Source organism: Erinaceus europaeus, chromosome 21 (assembly GCF_950295315.1).
Source record: "Erinaceus europaeus chromosome 21, mEriEur2.1, whole genome shotgun sequence".
Taxonomy (NCBI): domain Eukaryota; kingdom Metazoa; phylum Chordata; class Mammalia; order Eulipotyphla; family Erinaceidae; genus Erinaceus; species Erinaceus europaeus.
The window spans coordinates 29,947,628-29,962,419 of record NC_080182.1 but is presented as its reverse complement, the minus strand read 5'-3'; the positions used below and the strand labels follow the sequence as shown (position 1 = coordinate 29,962,419).

The window sequence follows — 14,792 nt, the reverse complement described above, 5'->3', positions numbered from 1 at the left end:
GCCTGGGCAAGGAGCAGCGGGCTGGGCTGGGGCAGGGGTGGGGGACCCCTAGCTTGGGCCTGATTCTCCAGGACTCTGTGCACTACAGCTCCCCCTGAGTCCCCATTTCACAGAGGGGACAACTGAGGCTCAGAGCAACCAAGGGCTCACATTCAGCAGGTAGGCTAGACAGAGGCTGCTAGTCTCACCCTGTCACTTCTGGCCTCTCTCTTTCTCTCCCTCATTTATTATCTTTTTAATTGGGGGAATTATGGTTTACAATAAGTACAGTTGTTGGTACATGTGTAAAATGTCTCAGTTTTCTGCAGAACACTCTCACCCCTTGGTCTTCCTCCACAATTCTGCACCAGGACCTGAAAATGGCCTTTTGCCCAAGGGTCTGCCTGGCACTTGCTCACCGCATGCAAAGGTGGGGAGAAAGGCCCAGAGCTGCCCATCCAGAATCCAGCCATGGGCACCCCTCTGGCCCTTGGGGAGACAGTGCTGGGGCTAGGGGGGGCTCCCCCAGTCCTTTACTGTGGTGCAATACACCCTGTATCTCTTTTAGTGCACTTCTGGAAGCATCCTAGGGGTTCCAAGACCCTGTTCCCCCCTCCACACACACACCCCACCCCAGGGCCCAAGAGGGAATTAGGGTCTGGGAAGGAATCTGGACACTGGAGGAAGTGGAGTGGGGGTAGGGTAAAGATCTGGATTGAAGAGGCAGGGTGGGGGCACCATTTGACAGAAGGGGAAACTGAGGCCTGAGCACCCTCAAAAGGCACATCCAGGGCTCCCATCTCCAGCAACACCTGCCCCTCATGCTGGAGGTGGTGACCCAAGGGACTGGGAGAAGGAGGGAAGGGGGGAAGGGGAGTTAAATCAGGACTGAGCAGGAAGCTGGCCAGGGCAGCCTTTGTGCCACGTGACTGGGCAGGCTCCAGGGGCCTGTGGCTGGGGGCCAGGCTGGGGGTTGGGGGGAGCACAGAGAACCCACGGCTCTTGGGGCAACAGGCAGGGAGCCAAAGAACTGACCCAGGTCCTCTTGCGTAATTCTTGCCTTGGGAGGAAGTCCAGCCCTGATGAAGACAGGGAGCAACTGGGAATGGGGCCTGGCAGGGGTCAGCTGGAGGAGGCAAGAGCTCAGACCCCCATTTCCCTCTCCCACAACTCGAATCCCAACTCTTCCTTATCCTTGGGGCTAAGTCAGACAGAGGAGCCGTGATCATGCCCATTTTATGGAGGAAAGAGGAAGATGGACAAGGCTTCTAGAAAGGTCCCAGGGCCTCACCATCACTATAAGATGTGTTTATTCATGTGTCTATGAGAGAGGGAGGTAGAGAGAGAGAGAGGACCAGAGGGGGGCTGGGCAGTGGCACATCTGGTTTAGCACACATAATAGTACTAAGCGCAAGGACCAGCGCAAGGACTGGGGTTCCAGCCCTCACTCCCCACCTGCAGGGAGGATGCTTCACAAGTGGCAGAGCAGATCTGCAGGTGTCTCTCTGTTTCTCTCCCTCTCTATCTCCCCCTTCTCTCTAAATTTCTCTCTGTCCTATACAATTAAAAAAAAAAGGGGGGGGGGATGGCCACCAGGAGCAGCAGATTCATATAGTGCAGGCACTGAACCCTAGCAGTAGCCCTGGAGGCAAGAGAGAGAGAACCAGAGCATCTTTCCAGCACTCAGGACACAGAGACTGAACTCAGAACCTCACACTTGTCTTCCCTGTGTGGCGGCAGCTCCCTGCTTGCTGTGCCTTGTCTTGACTTCATCTCTCTGAGTTTCAGTGTTTTCATCTGGGATCTGGGAATATGCCTGACAACTGACTTGGAAATCCCTGTGGACACTGGGCAGGAAGTTCCTGGAATGCTGCGGGGCCTCAGATTAGGAGAGCTGGGGCGGAGGAGGTGGCTGGTGACAGAGCTCAGGGTTTGTGCACTGGAGGCCTGGGGTTTAATCCCCAGTGCCACATATGCTCAGCTCACTCTCTCTCCGTTCCTCTCATGAAATAAATACAAAAAAACACCCCAAAAACTTTACTATGTGCACTTAAGCCTGTGTACCACCGTCTGACCCCCCAAAGAAACTTTATAATATTATTGTTTATTTTCTGAGAAGTTAAGATTTCTTTTTTAATAAAGATTTTTAAAAATATTTATTTATTCCCTTTTGTTGCCCTTTTTTTTTGTTGTTGTTGTAGTTATTGTTGTTGTTGGATAGGACAGAGAAATGGAGAGAGGAGAGAAGACGGGGGTGGGGGAGAGAAAGACAGACACCTGCAGACCTGCTTCACCGCTTGTGAAGCGACTCCCCTGCAAGTGGGGAGCTGGGGGCTTGAACCGGGATCTTTCCACCGGTCCTTGCGCTTTGTGCCATGTGCGCTTAACCCACTGCACTACCGCCCGGTTCCCAAGATTTCTTAAATTAATTCATTTATTATTGGGCAGAGACAGAGAGAGGAGGGGGGAGATAGAGAGGGAGAGAGGCAGAGAGATGCCTGCAGCTATACTTGACCACTCGTGAAGCTTTCCCCCTGCTGGTGGGGATCAAGGGCTTGGACCTGGGTCTTTGTGCACTACAGTGTGTGTGCTTAACCAGATGCACCACCACCTGGCCCCAGAAGTCAATATTTTTTAATATATTTATTTATTTTCCCTTTTGTTGTCCTTGTTGTTGTAGTTATTATTGTTATTGATGTCATTGTTGTTTGATAGGACAGAGAGAAATGGAGAGAGGAGGGGAAGACAGAGGGGGAGAGAAAGACAGACACCTGCAGACCTGCTTCACTGCTTGTGAAGCGACCCTCCTGCAGATGGGGAGACGGGGGCTTGAACCGGGATCCTTAAGCCAGTCCTTATGCTTTGCCCCACGTGCACTTAAGCCACTGCACTACCGCCTGAGTCCCCAAAGTCAAGATTTTTAAAAATGTTATTGGGGTACCAATGGTCTACAGTACTATTGTTGGCACTTGGGTACAATTTCCCATTCCCAAGTCCTTTTCCACCATACACCAGGGCCCCAGCTCCCTTTCCCTGCCCTCTCCTTTCCCAGAGTCCTTTGCTTTGGTGCAGTATACAACAGAGTTCACGTTTCACTTTGTGCTTTCCCTTTCAGTCCTTATTTCTTAAGTTTTATCTACAGAAGTTAAGTTTTTTCAAAAAAGATCTATTAATTTATTATGAGAGAGAGAGGTTGAAAGAGAGAGAGAGAACCAAAGCACTGCTTAGATCTGCCAAAAATGGCGCCAGAGACTGAACCTCAGGCATGCAATCTGATGCTCTAGCAGACTGAGCTGTGTCCCCCCCCCCCCGCCCAATCCAATAAATAAATCTTAAAAAATATATACAAGAGCTAGACTTTGTGTAAACTGTGGTTCAGAGAAGGACTTGGAAAGGACCTAAGGGGCCCTCTCGTTCCCCCCCAAACCTTAGTGTCTCAGGCTTCCAGCCCATGAGTAAGTACCCCCACTGCCTGCTCTCCCCAGCCACCCCACAGCACACCCTTGGGGCCGGGCATCTCACCACAGAGCCCGCTTTCTCCCCTGGACAGCATCCCAAGGTGCAGAGGTGGAAGCACTGAGGCTGTTTAAGCTCCGTTTTACATGTCCAGGTTGGTTTAATTCTTTGAGGATGTCTCAAGGCTCTTATGTTCACTTTTTCTAACAAACACTCTCTGGCTTTTAAGAAAATACTTCTGTGAAGCAAGTGATTCATGGCCATGGCAGGGCAAGTACATAAAATATTAATCCTCGCCTCTGGTCAGATGTTTTCACTGACCAAAAAACAGAGGCCCAGCAGAAGTCAGCGTCCTCACAGAGGGAAGCATGGCTCAGCAGCACAGGTCAAGTGTGAAGGCAGAAGGGCCAGGAGAGAGTCCCCCTCTCTCCCAGCCCCCTCAAAGAACACACACTTTACCATGCCTGAGGGTTGGGGTTCGAGTCTCCGGCTACTTCACAGGAGCAGCATGGAAAGAGGGGGCTTCATAAATGGTGCTGTGTGCTGCCCCCATGCCCAATCATTTACCCTCTATCTACAAGTAGAAAAAGTCAGGGGCAGGGGCGGGCAGTCAACAACAATAGCAATAACAATAAGGGCAACAAAATGGACAAAACGACCTCCAAGAGCAGTGGATTCATAGTGCAGGCTATGCACTATGTGATAACCCAGTGATAACCCTGGAGGGAAAAAAAAGGGGGGGGGAGGTGGGGCAATTGGTTAAGTGTGTGCAAGGACCTGGGTTCAAGCCCCCACTCCCCACCTATAGGGGAGATGCTTCACAAGCAGTGAAACAGGTCTGCAGGTGTCTATATTTCTCTCTTCTGTCTTTCTCTCTTCTCTCAATTTCTCTCTGTCCTATCCAATAAAATGGAAGAAAAAAAATGGCCACCAGGAGCAGTGGACTCATAGTGCTGGCACCAAGCTCCAGTGATAACTCTGGAGGCAAAAAAAAAAAAGTACAAAAAAGACTGTCACAAGTGGTGAGAAACCCTGATGGCAAAAAAAAAAAAAAAAAAAAAAAAGACTGAAGGAAGAAGTGTATGGAACAGGTAGTTGGAGACTGAAAGTGGAGACATGGTGCTCATAGAATTTCTTCTTTTCCTACGTTACTTGTTTTTTTTACAGAGACAGAAAGAAATGGAGAGGGAAGGGAGGTGGTCTGGGAGGTGGTGCAGCAGATAAAGCACTGGACTCTCAAGCGTGAGGTCCTGAGTTCAATCCCTGGCAGCACATGTACCAGAGTGATGCCTGGTTATTTTTCTCTCCTTCCATCTGTCTCATAAATAAATATAATCTTTAAAAAATTCATTTCTCAAAAATAAACTGAAGGAAGGGGGATATAGAGGGAGACAGAGAGTGGTCCGGGAGGTGGTGCAGTGAAAAAGCTTTGGACTCTCAAGCATGAGGTCCTGAGTTTGATCCCCGGCAGCACATGTGCCAGAGTGGTGTCTGGTTCTTTCTCTCTCTTCCTATCTTTCTCATAAATAAATAAAATATTTTAAAAAAGGAGACAGAGAGGGATTCCAGCAGTAGCACAGCAGGTTAAACACAAAGCACAAGGACCAGCATAAGGACCCCAGTTCGAGCCCCCGGCTCCCCACCTGCAGGGGAGTCGCTTCACAGGCGGTGAAGCAGGTCTGCAGGTGTCTGTCTTTCTCTCCCCCTCTGTGTCTTCCCCTCCTCTCTCCATTTCTCTCTGTCCTATCTAACAACGATGACATCAATAACAACAAGAGCTACAACAATAATAAAAAACAACAAGAGTAACAAAAGGGAAAATAAATAAATTTTAAAAATGTAAAAAGAAAGGAGACAGAGAGAGCCCTGTAGCTCTGCTTCACCAGTCCTGAAGCTATCCCCTCCCCTGAAGGTGGGGACCTGGGCCTTGAACCTGGGTCCTTGTGCACAGTGGCATGTACGCTCAACCCAGTGTTCCACTGCCCAGTCTCTATTTTTATAGTAGTTTTTTTAAAAAAGAAACTTTATATATTTTATTTGATATAACAGAGAGAAATTGAGATGAAGGAGGAATTAGAGAGGGAGAGAAAGAGAGAGACACCTGCAGCCCAGCTTCACCACTCATGAAGCTTTCTCTATGTAGGTGGGGACCAGGGACTTGGACCCGGGTGCTTGTGCATGATAATACGTGCACTTAGCCAAGTGTGTCATCGCCTGGCCCCCTATTTATTTGTGTTTTAAATATAGAGGTAAGGGCTTGAGTGTAGACGCACCTAGTTAAGTGTGCATATTACCAAGCACAAGGACCTGGGTTCAAGCCCCACTCCCCACCTACAGCGGGTCCACTTCATGTGTGGAGAAGCAGGGCTGCAGATGCCTCTCTGTCACTTTCCCTCTTTATCTCCTTGTCCTCTCTGTTTCTCTCTGTTCTATCTAATTAAAACGATTAGAAAAAAAAAACGGGGGGGGGGGTGGTCGGGTGGTGGCACACTGGGTTAAGTGCACATGGATGAAAGCGTAAGGACTGGCTCAAGGATCCCAGTTCGAGCCCCTGGATCCCCACCTCCTGAGCAGTGTGATGTGATAATGGCTCTGGTGGGAAATGCAGACTCCAGGGGACACCACAATGTCACCAATGGTAAAGATGGGCTCTGATTTGGTTTTTTTCTTTTTCTCTTTACATGTCTGTATTCTACTCTCTCTCCCTCTCAAAAATAATGAAAGAAATTCATTCTGGGGAAAAAATTAGCCTGGGGAGGCCACACATTGGTGATACCATGAATACTTGAGGCCCTATGTTCATCCTCCTTGGCCTCAAGGGTTACCTCTAGGGCTTAGTGCCAGCACCATGAACCCACTGCTCCTGGCAGCCATTTTCCCATTTTATTGGACAGGCCAGAGAGAAATTTAGAGAGAAGGGGGGAGATAGACAGGGAAAGAGAAGAGAGACACCTGCAGACTTGCTTCACTGCTTGTGATGCGTTCCCCCTCCCATAGGTAGGGAGCCCAGGGCTTGAACCCAGACTCTCACGCTGGTCCTTGGGCTTAGTTCTATGTGCCCTTAACTGAGTACACTACCACCCGGAACCCCTTCATTCCTCAACAATGAAAAAAAGAAGAAGGAAGAAAAAGAGAAAGTGAAGGAGGAGGACAAATAAAAAATTATGAGACCTTGGATTCATTCCCCAGCATATTAAAATAAATAAATAAAATATGACCAGCAGCTAGGGAGGTTGTCAGCACAGCATGTGTGAGGTCCTGAGTTTAAATCCCAGTACTGTATGTATGTACAAGAGGGTTGCTCTGTGCTCTGAAAAAAAAAAAAAAAAAAAAGGGAGTCGGGCGGTGGCGCAGCGGGTTAAGCGCACGTGGCGCAAAGCGCAAGGACCGGAGGAAGATCCCGGTTCGAGCCCCCGGCTCCCCACCTGCAGGGGAGTCGCTTCACAGGCGGTGAAGCAGGTCTGCAGGTGTCTGTCTTTCTCTCTCCCTCTCTGCCTTCCCCTCCTCTCTCCATTTTCTCTCTGTCCTATCCAACAAAGATGACATCTATACAACAACAATAATAATTACAACAACAACAAAAAGACAACAAGGGCAACAAAAAAGGAAAATAAATAAATAAAAAAATTTTTTTAAAAAGTGGTCTGGAGGGATCAACTAGGAATACCAAAGGAGACCACCCGGACCAAAAACAAGACAGGACTATAATGACCACAGGAACCCAGTAAATCACCCGTGAGTACAAACATGCGTGGCTGGTGATAGAGAGGAGAGAGGGGCCTAAGGAGAGATTAAGTGACTGCTAACAGTTCAACAGTTTGTCAGTGGAGACACCACCTCCAGTCTGCTCCACCAACAAGGGGACAGCTGAAGGGAGGAAAGGACTCCCCAGAGACTCACCAAGTACAACTCTGAGTCTCCATTGCTACTACCATCAGAATCTGGAGGAGCAACAGGGAGGGACACCAGGGCACAGAGATCTAACCGGGAAACTCAGGAGAAGACCTATACCTCGGTGGTATAGCTGAAGGGCTGTGAAAGTCTCTTTGCATAACCACTGGATTATCTCTGCCACACCCTGCTTTATCTCTTGGTCAGGAGTCATTGATTAAGCCAAGAAGCCTATTGATAGTTTAAAAGCCCTCAGGCTACCATAGCCTACAGGGGGAAAAAAAAAAGGCTTTTACACCACTGAACTCCAACTCAGGGATTGAAAAACCTCTTAACTTATATAAAATGGTTAAAACAACAAGAAAAAATAATGGAGACTCGAACCAGGACAAGAGTCCAGCTAAAAGTCCTCCAGAGGGCGAAGCACAAAACAACGAGTTCAACATCCAAACATTAGCTAAGGAAATAATAACAGGAGTGAGTAAAGAATTTGAAAAACTTGTAATCAGAAATGCAGGAACAACAAATGAGAATATGGAAGAAAATTCTAATAATCTCATGGTTATTAGAGAGCTGAAAGCTGAAATTGCTGAGCTAAGAAGGCAACTAGCTGAACAAGCTAAAACAGTATCAGAGCAGGGCAACAAAATAGATGAACTCCAGAAAGCAGTAGAGGGCAGAGAGAATAGAATCAATGAGGCTGAAGACAGAATTAGCAAGATTGAGGATGAATTAGAGACAACTAAAAAAGAAGTAAGAGATCTCAAAAAGAGATTAAGAGATGCTGAAAACAACAACAGAGTCCTATGGGATGACTTCAAAAGAAACAATATACGCATTATTGGCTTACCAGAGGAAGAAAGAGAAGGGGAGGAAGAAAGCGTTCTCCAGGCCATAATAGCTGAAAATTTCTCTAGTCTAGACAACACCAAAGACATAAAGATTCAAGAAGCCCAGAGGGTCCCAAACAGAATTAACCCAGACCTAAAGACACCAAGACATGTCATACTTAGATTGGAAAGGAATAAGGATAAAGAAAGGATCCTCAAGGCTGTAAGAGAAAAACAAAGAGTCACCTACAAAGGAAAACCCATAAGATTAGCAGCAGACTTCTCCATACAAACACTACAGGCCAGAAGAGAATGGCAAGATATCTATCGAGTGCTCAATGAGAAAGGCTTTCAGCCAAGAATACTATATCCTGCTACATTGTCATTCAGACTAGATGGAAGCATCAAAACCTTCTCAGACAAGCAACAGTTGAAGGAAGCAACCATCACCAAGCCTGCCTTGAAAGAAGTTCTGAAAGGTTTCCTATAAACAACCAGACCACCACAAATAGAACATATATCAAAACACTCTAAAACTCTACAAGAATGGCATTAAAATATCTTCAATCTTTGATATCAATAAATGTGAATGGCCTGAATTCACCTATTAAAAGACACAGAGTAGGAAGATGGATCAGAAAACACAACCCAACAATATGTTGTCTACAGGAAACTCACCTAACTCAACAAGACAAACACAGACTTAAAGTGAAAGGATGGAAAACTATCATTCAAGCCAATGGCCCACAAAAAAGGGCAGGAACAGCTATTCTCATATCTGACATGATAGACTTTAAAATACATAAGATTAAAAAAGATAGGAATGGACACTACTTAATGCTTCACAGTTTTTAGCCGATCTTGGATGGACCTTGAAAAAAATCATGTTGAGTGAAATAAGTCAGAAACAGAAAGATGAATATGGGATGATTTCACTCTCAGGCCGAAGTTGAAAAACAAGATTAGAAAAGAAAACACAAGTCGAACCTGAAATGGAATTGGAGTATTACACCAAAGTAAAAGACTCTGGGGTGGGTGGGTGGCTGGGCAGAATACAGGTCCATGAAAGATGATGAATGACATAGTGGGGGTTGTATTGTTAAATGGGAATCTGGGGAATGTTATGCATGTACAAACTATTGTATTTACTGTTGAATGTAAAACATTAATTCCCCAATAAAGAAATAAATTATTAAAAAATTAAAAAAAAAATAAATAAATAAAAAATAAAAAGTGGTCTGGAAGGTGGTGCAGTGGATAAGGTGCTGGACTCTCAAGCATGAGGTCCTGAGTTTGATCCACAGCAGCACATGTACCAGAGTGATAACTGGTTCTTTCTCTCTCCTCCTCACCCTCTCATTAATAAATAAAATTTAAAATAAGACTGAAGAGGTTTCTAGACAGCACTTGCCCTAGCACAGATGCCTTTATTTTATTTTGATTTTTTAATATTTATTTATTTATTCCCTTTTGTTGCCTTTGTTGTTCTATTGTAGTTATTATTGCTGTCGTTGTTGTTGGATAGGACATAGAGAAATGGAGAGAGGAGGGGAAGACAGAGAGGGGGAGAGAAAGATAGACACCTGCAGACCTGCTTCACTGTCTGTGAAGTGACTCCCCTGCAGGTGAGGAGCCGGGGGGCTCGAACCCGGATCCTTAACGCCGGTCCTTGCGCTTTGCATCACCTGTGCTTACCCTGCTGCACTACAGCCCGACTCCCTAGTTTATTTTTTATATTGTTATTTGTTTTATTTTAATGAGCGAGAGAGATACAGAGAGACAGAGAAAGGCACAGAGCACTACTCAACTGTGGCTGATGGTGGTGCTGGGGATTGAACCAGGGACCTTGTAGCCTCAGGCATGAGGATCTTTTGCAGAACCATGACGTTGTCTCTCTAGTCCTGTAGATGCTTTTAATATCATTTCTCTTCCCATTCTTTCTTATTTTAAATTTTTAAATATTTATTTATTTATTGCCTTTGGTTTCCCTTGTTGTTTCTTTTTATTGTTGTAGTTACTATTGTTGTCATTGTTGTTGGATAGGACAGAGAGAAATGGAGAGAGGAGGGAAAGACAGAGAGGGGGAGAGAAAGACAGACACCTGCAGACCTGCTTCACCGCCTGTGAAGCGACTCCCCTGAAGGTGGGGAGCCAGAGCTTGAACCAGGATCCTTCTGCTGGTCCTTGTGCTTTGAGCCACCTGTGCTAACCTGCTGCGCTACCGCCCGACTCCCCCCTCATTCTTTCTTTAGTAATGTTTTATTATTTATTTTTCATTGTCACCAGGGTTCTAATTGGGGTTCAGGCCTGCCCAGAGAATCAACTGGTCTCTTTGACCACCCTTCCCCCTTTCTTTTTTATTTGATAAAAATTGATATGGGAGGGGGAGTAGAGAAGACAGGAAGAGAGACCCCTGTAGACATGATTTACTGCCTGTGAGAAGCTTCCCCCCTGCAAGTGAGGACTGGGTGCTTGAACCTGGTTCCTTGAGCGTGGTAATATGTGTGCTTTATTGGGTGTGCCACAGTCTGGCCCCAATAATTTTTATTTTTTAAATATTTATTTTACCCACAGAAGCACAAAAGAGAGACCAGAGTACCCTCCAGCATAGATGATGCCAAGGACAGAGCTCAGGCACATAAGCCCTGCCCGCCACCTGCCAGGCCGTCTCCCCAGCTATCTCCACAAGGGGTCTTTTTCCTTTAAGAGAGAGAAAGGGGGCAGGGGAAGGAAGCACTGTTCTTGTTTGGGTGTTCCTTTCTGTCCTCCTGCTGGGTATGCTCACTTTCCCACCTGTCAGGGGCAGCCTGTCCCTCTAGTAATGACAGGCGGACATGTTTGGGGGGCCGTGAGTCTTGTGTCTTCCTCTGGTGTTGCCAAGGGGACTGGAGAGGGACTCTGGGCCCCAGGCTTACAAAACAGACTCCCCACCAGCTATCTTTATCTGGCCCTTCCTCTTCTATGTTCAGGCTTCCTCATCTGTCAAAGAAGCGCGGTGGTGTCATCTGCTCTGACACAGGCCTATGGAGAGGAGCCAGCAAGATAATTCTTGCAGGGTGCCCAGCCCGGCTGCTGGGTCCTCTCAGAACATCCTCTCAGCCTGGCACTGGGTCCTGGTCAGAACTTTCTTTTCTTCTTGTATTCAAATCTTCAATAGTTTCTAGTTTCTTCAGCTGGAGAGGTTTCTCCAGTGGAACCATAGGCTGATCATATCCTCCGTAGATTTGACAGTCAGTCTCACATGCCCAGTTCTGACCAGGACCCAGTGCCAGGATTTGTGAAGCGACTCCCCTGCAGGTGGGGAGCCGGGGGCTCAAACTGGGATCCTTGCGCTGGTCCTTGTGCTTTGCGCCACGTGCTCTTAACCCGCCCGACTCCTCTCTTTTTAAATTTATTTTTATTTATTTACTTATTATTGAATAGAGACAGAGAGAAATTGAGAGGGGTGGGGGAGGGAGAGAGGGAGAGAGATGGAGAGAAACCTGCAGCCCTGTTTCACCACTCCTGAGGCTTTCCCCCTGCAGGTGGGGACCAGGGGCTTGAACCCGGGTCCTTGTGCACTGTAATGTATGCTCTTAACAAGGTGTGCCACTGCCTGGCCCCTCTCCCTCTCTCTCCCTTCTTTCTCAATTTCTCTATGTCCTATCCAATAAAATGGGAAAAAAATGGCTGCCAGGAGCAGTGGCTTCATAGTGCTGGCACAGAGCCCCAGCAATAACCCTGGAGCTGAGAGGAGAAAGGGGGGGAGAGAGAGAGAGAGGTCAGAGTCCTGCTGTCTCTGGTATACGCCAATGCCAGACACCAAACCTGAGGCCTCAGGCATATGAGAGCTGCACTCTAACCGTTGAGCTATCTCCCTGGCCTTACATGGGAACTGACTTTGGAGGATCCACACCAGTTTCTGCCCCTTGCCCCGCCTGCCCCAGTACCAAGCATGAGGGTCACCTGCCCCATTCTAGCCAGCCCAGTCTCCATGCTGCCAGAGTCTTTTACAAAGGGCCAGGATGGTACTCTCCTGCTCACACACCACCTAGCTCCATACTACCCTGAAGAGTGATTCCCACACTTGATATGCATTTGTTCATGAGAGAGAGAAAGCAGAGCTGGGGAGACAGCAAAAGATTTTCATGCCTGAGGCTCCAAGTTCAATCCCTAGCACCACTATAAACCAGAACTAAGCAATACCCTGGTCTTTCTCAATAAAATAAAATATTAAGAGAGAAAGCAGGGTTAGGGAGCTAGTGTAATGCTTATGTAAGAAAGAGCCTTTCGTGCCTGAGGCTCCAAGTTCCCAGATTCAATTCCCAGCACTACCATAAGCCAGAGCTCAGCTATGCTCTGTTCTTTCTCTCTGTGTCTCTCACATTAAAATAACTAGAATACTAGAGAGAAAGCAGAGCCCGGTACTATCACGTGCAGCGCCAGGGAGCAAACTCAGAGGCCTTACGGATGCACTCTACCCTATGAGCCATCGCTCCAGCCTCAGCTCCCACACCTCCACGTGCACCAGGAATCACTGGGGAATGTGCCCAGATGACTACGGTCCACTGCAGAGGTTTGGATTCACTAGGTCTGGGGTCTGAGCCTTTATGCGTCTGCTACGTTCCCAGCTGGGGCTGGGCAGCCAGTCCAGGGAGCACTGAGGATCTCTGGGAGCACAGAGCGAATGCACCTTTGCTGTCAGTGTGGGTGGCCTGGCCAGGCCTAACCTACTTTTGGGCTTCCTCGCTCGCAGAGCAGCTAGGCCTCCATCACACTGCAGTTCTTGCTCTCTCTGAGGACGCCAGCTGTTCACACCTCTGTGCCCTGCTGTTGCTCCTGGCGAGGTGTCTTCTGCCCAGCGGCTTCCTGTCTGTGTCCTCCCTGTAGTCATCTTGGCTCTCTCTCTAGTCCGGGCTAAGCCGGTCCCTGCTCCGGTCCCTGCAGACTCTGGTGGCCATTCTCCATTAGGCTCGTGCTACAGAACTGTCTGCAGGTGGTGTCTCCATAGCCTTAGCTTCTGTCACCTTTAGAGCAGCCCCATCAGGCTGGACTCCCCACGACGAGGTGACAGGGCAGAGGGGACAAAAGTATGGAGGACTAGCAGGTAGAGTGCAGGCCTTGCAAACAATAGGTCCTGAGGTCAATCCCCAGCACTGTGTGTGCTAGAGAGATTCTCTCATTACTTAAAATTAAAAAAATTTTTTTGCCTCCAGGATTATTGCCGGGGCTCAGTGCCTGCACTTGGAACCTACTGCTCCTGGAGGCCATTTTTTCCCATTTTGTTGCCCTTGTTGCTATTGCTGTACAGAACAGAGAGAAATTGAGAGAGAGGAAGACAGAGGTGGGGGGAGACAGAAATATAGACACCTACACTCCTGCTTCACTGCCCATGAAGTGACCCCCTTGCAGGTGGGGAGCCAGTGGCTCGAACTGGCATCCTTATATTCTTACCGGTCCTTGAGTTTTGCACCATGTGTGCTTAACCTGCTGTGCTACCGCCCGGCCCCCCAAATTTTTAATTTTATTTTTATTCGATAGGACAGAGAAAAATTGAGAGAGAAGACAGAGAGGGAGAGAGAAAGCTAGACAGCTGCAGCCCTGCTTGTGAAGCGTCCCCTCGTAGGTGGGGAGCCGGGGCTTGAGCCCGGGGATCCTTCTTGCTCCTCATGCTTTGTACTATGTGTGCCACCGCCTGGCTCCCTTAAACTTTATTTATTATTGGACAGAGATGGAGAGATCAGGGAAGGGAAGAGAGGGAAAGAGACAGAGAGATACCTGCAGCCCTGCTTCAACTGCAGCCCAGTTGTGAAGTATTCCCCCTGCAGAGGTGGGGAGCAGGGGCTTGAATCCAGGTCCCTGCGTGCTGTAATGTGTCCATTTAACCGGCTGCGCTACTGCCTGGCCCTCTGGTTGTAGTCCTTCCCTACTTGGTCCTCTCCACTGAGTTCTGAGCCCCAGAAAATTAAATTATTCCCTGCCTCCTCCCCTTATTTTTGTTGTCCTTCCCTGTTTTGACAGATGGCAAGAAATGGGAGAACCACTGGCAGCACTGATCCTCTGCTCATTAACTTTCCCAACCACAGGTGGGAATAGGGCTTTGAACCTGAGTACTCATGCATGGTAGGGTGTGTGCCCTACTGGGTGTGTCACCACCAGGCCCAATCAATCAATCTATCTATCTATCTATCTATCTACCTACCTACCTACTGATCCAGTTTTTGCCTCCAGGGTTATTGCTGGGCTCGGTGCCTGCACCATGAATCCACTGCTCCTGGAGCCCATCTTTTTCTTTTTCTTTTTAATAGGACAGAGAGAAATGGAGAGAGGAGGGGAAGACAAAGAGGGGGAGAGAAAGACAGACACCTGCAGACCTGCTTCACCGTCTGTGAAGCGACTCCCCTGCAGGTGGGGAGCCGGGGGCTTGAACCGGGATCCTGACGCCGGTCCTTGTACTTCGCACCATGTGCACTTAACCTGCTGTGCCACCGTCTGGCTCCCAAGGCTATTTTTTTCCACTGTTGTTGTTGTTATTGTTGTTGGATAGAACAGAGAGAAACTGAGAGAGGAGAGCGAGTGGCACAGCGAGTGCTCACATGCCGCCAGGCGGGTCCTCCTGGGTTCCTCTCTACCCACAACAGACAAAGGCTACGGGTG

General features: G+C 48.0%; 1 long non-coding RNA gene across 1 annotated transcript; it reads left to right on the top strand.

Annotated features, from left to right (window-relative positions):
• The first annotated feature begins 9 nt into the window (after positions 1-9).
• On the top strand, positions 10-2,142 carry LOC132535302 (uncharacterized). The gene is made up of 2 exons (XR_009547093.1): positions 10-159; positions 1,768-2,142. It is a non-coding gene; the product is annotated as an uncharacterized LOC132535302 (long non-coding RNA).
• Positions 2,143-14,792: the final 12,650 nt, after the last annotated feature.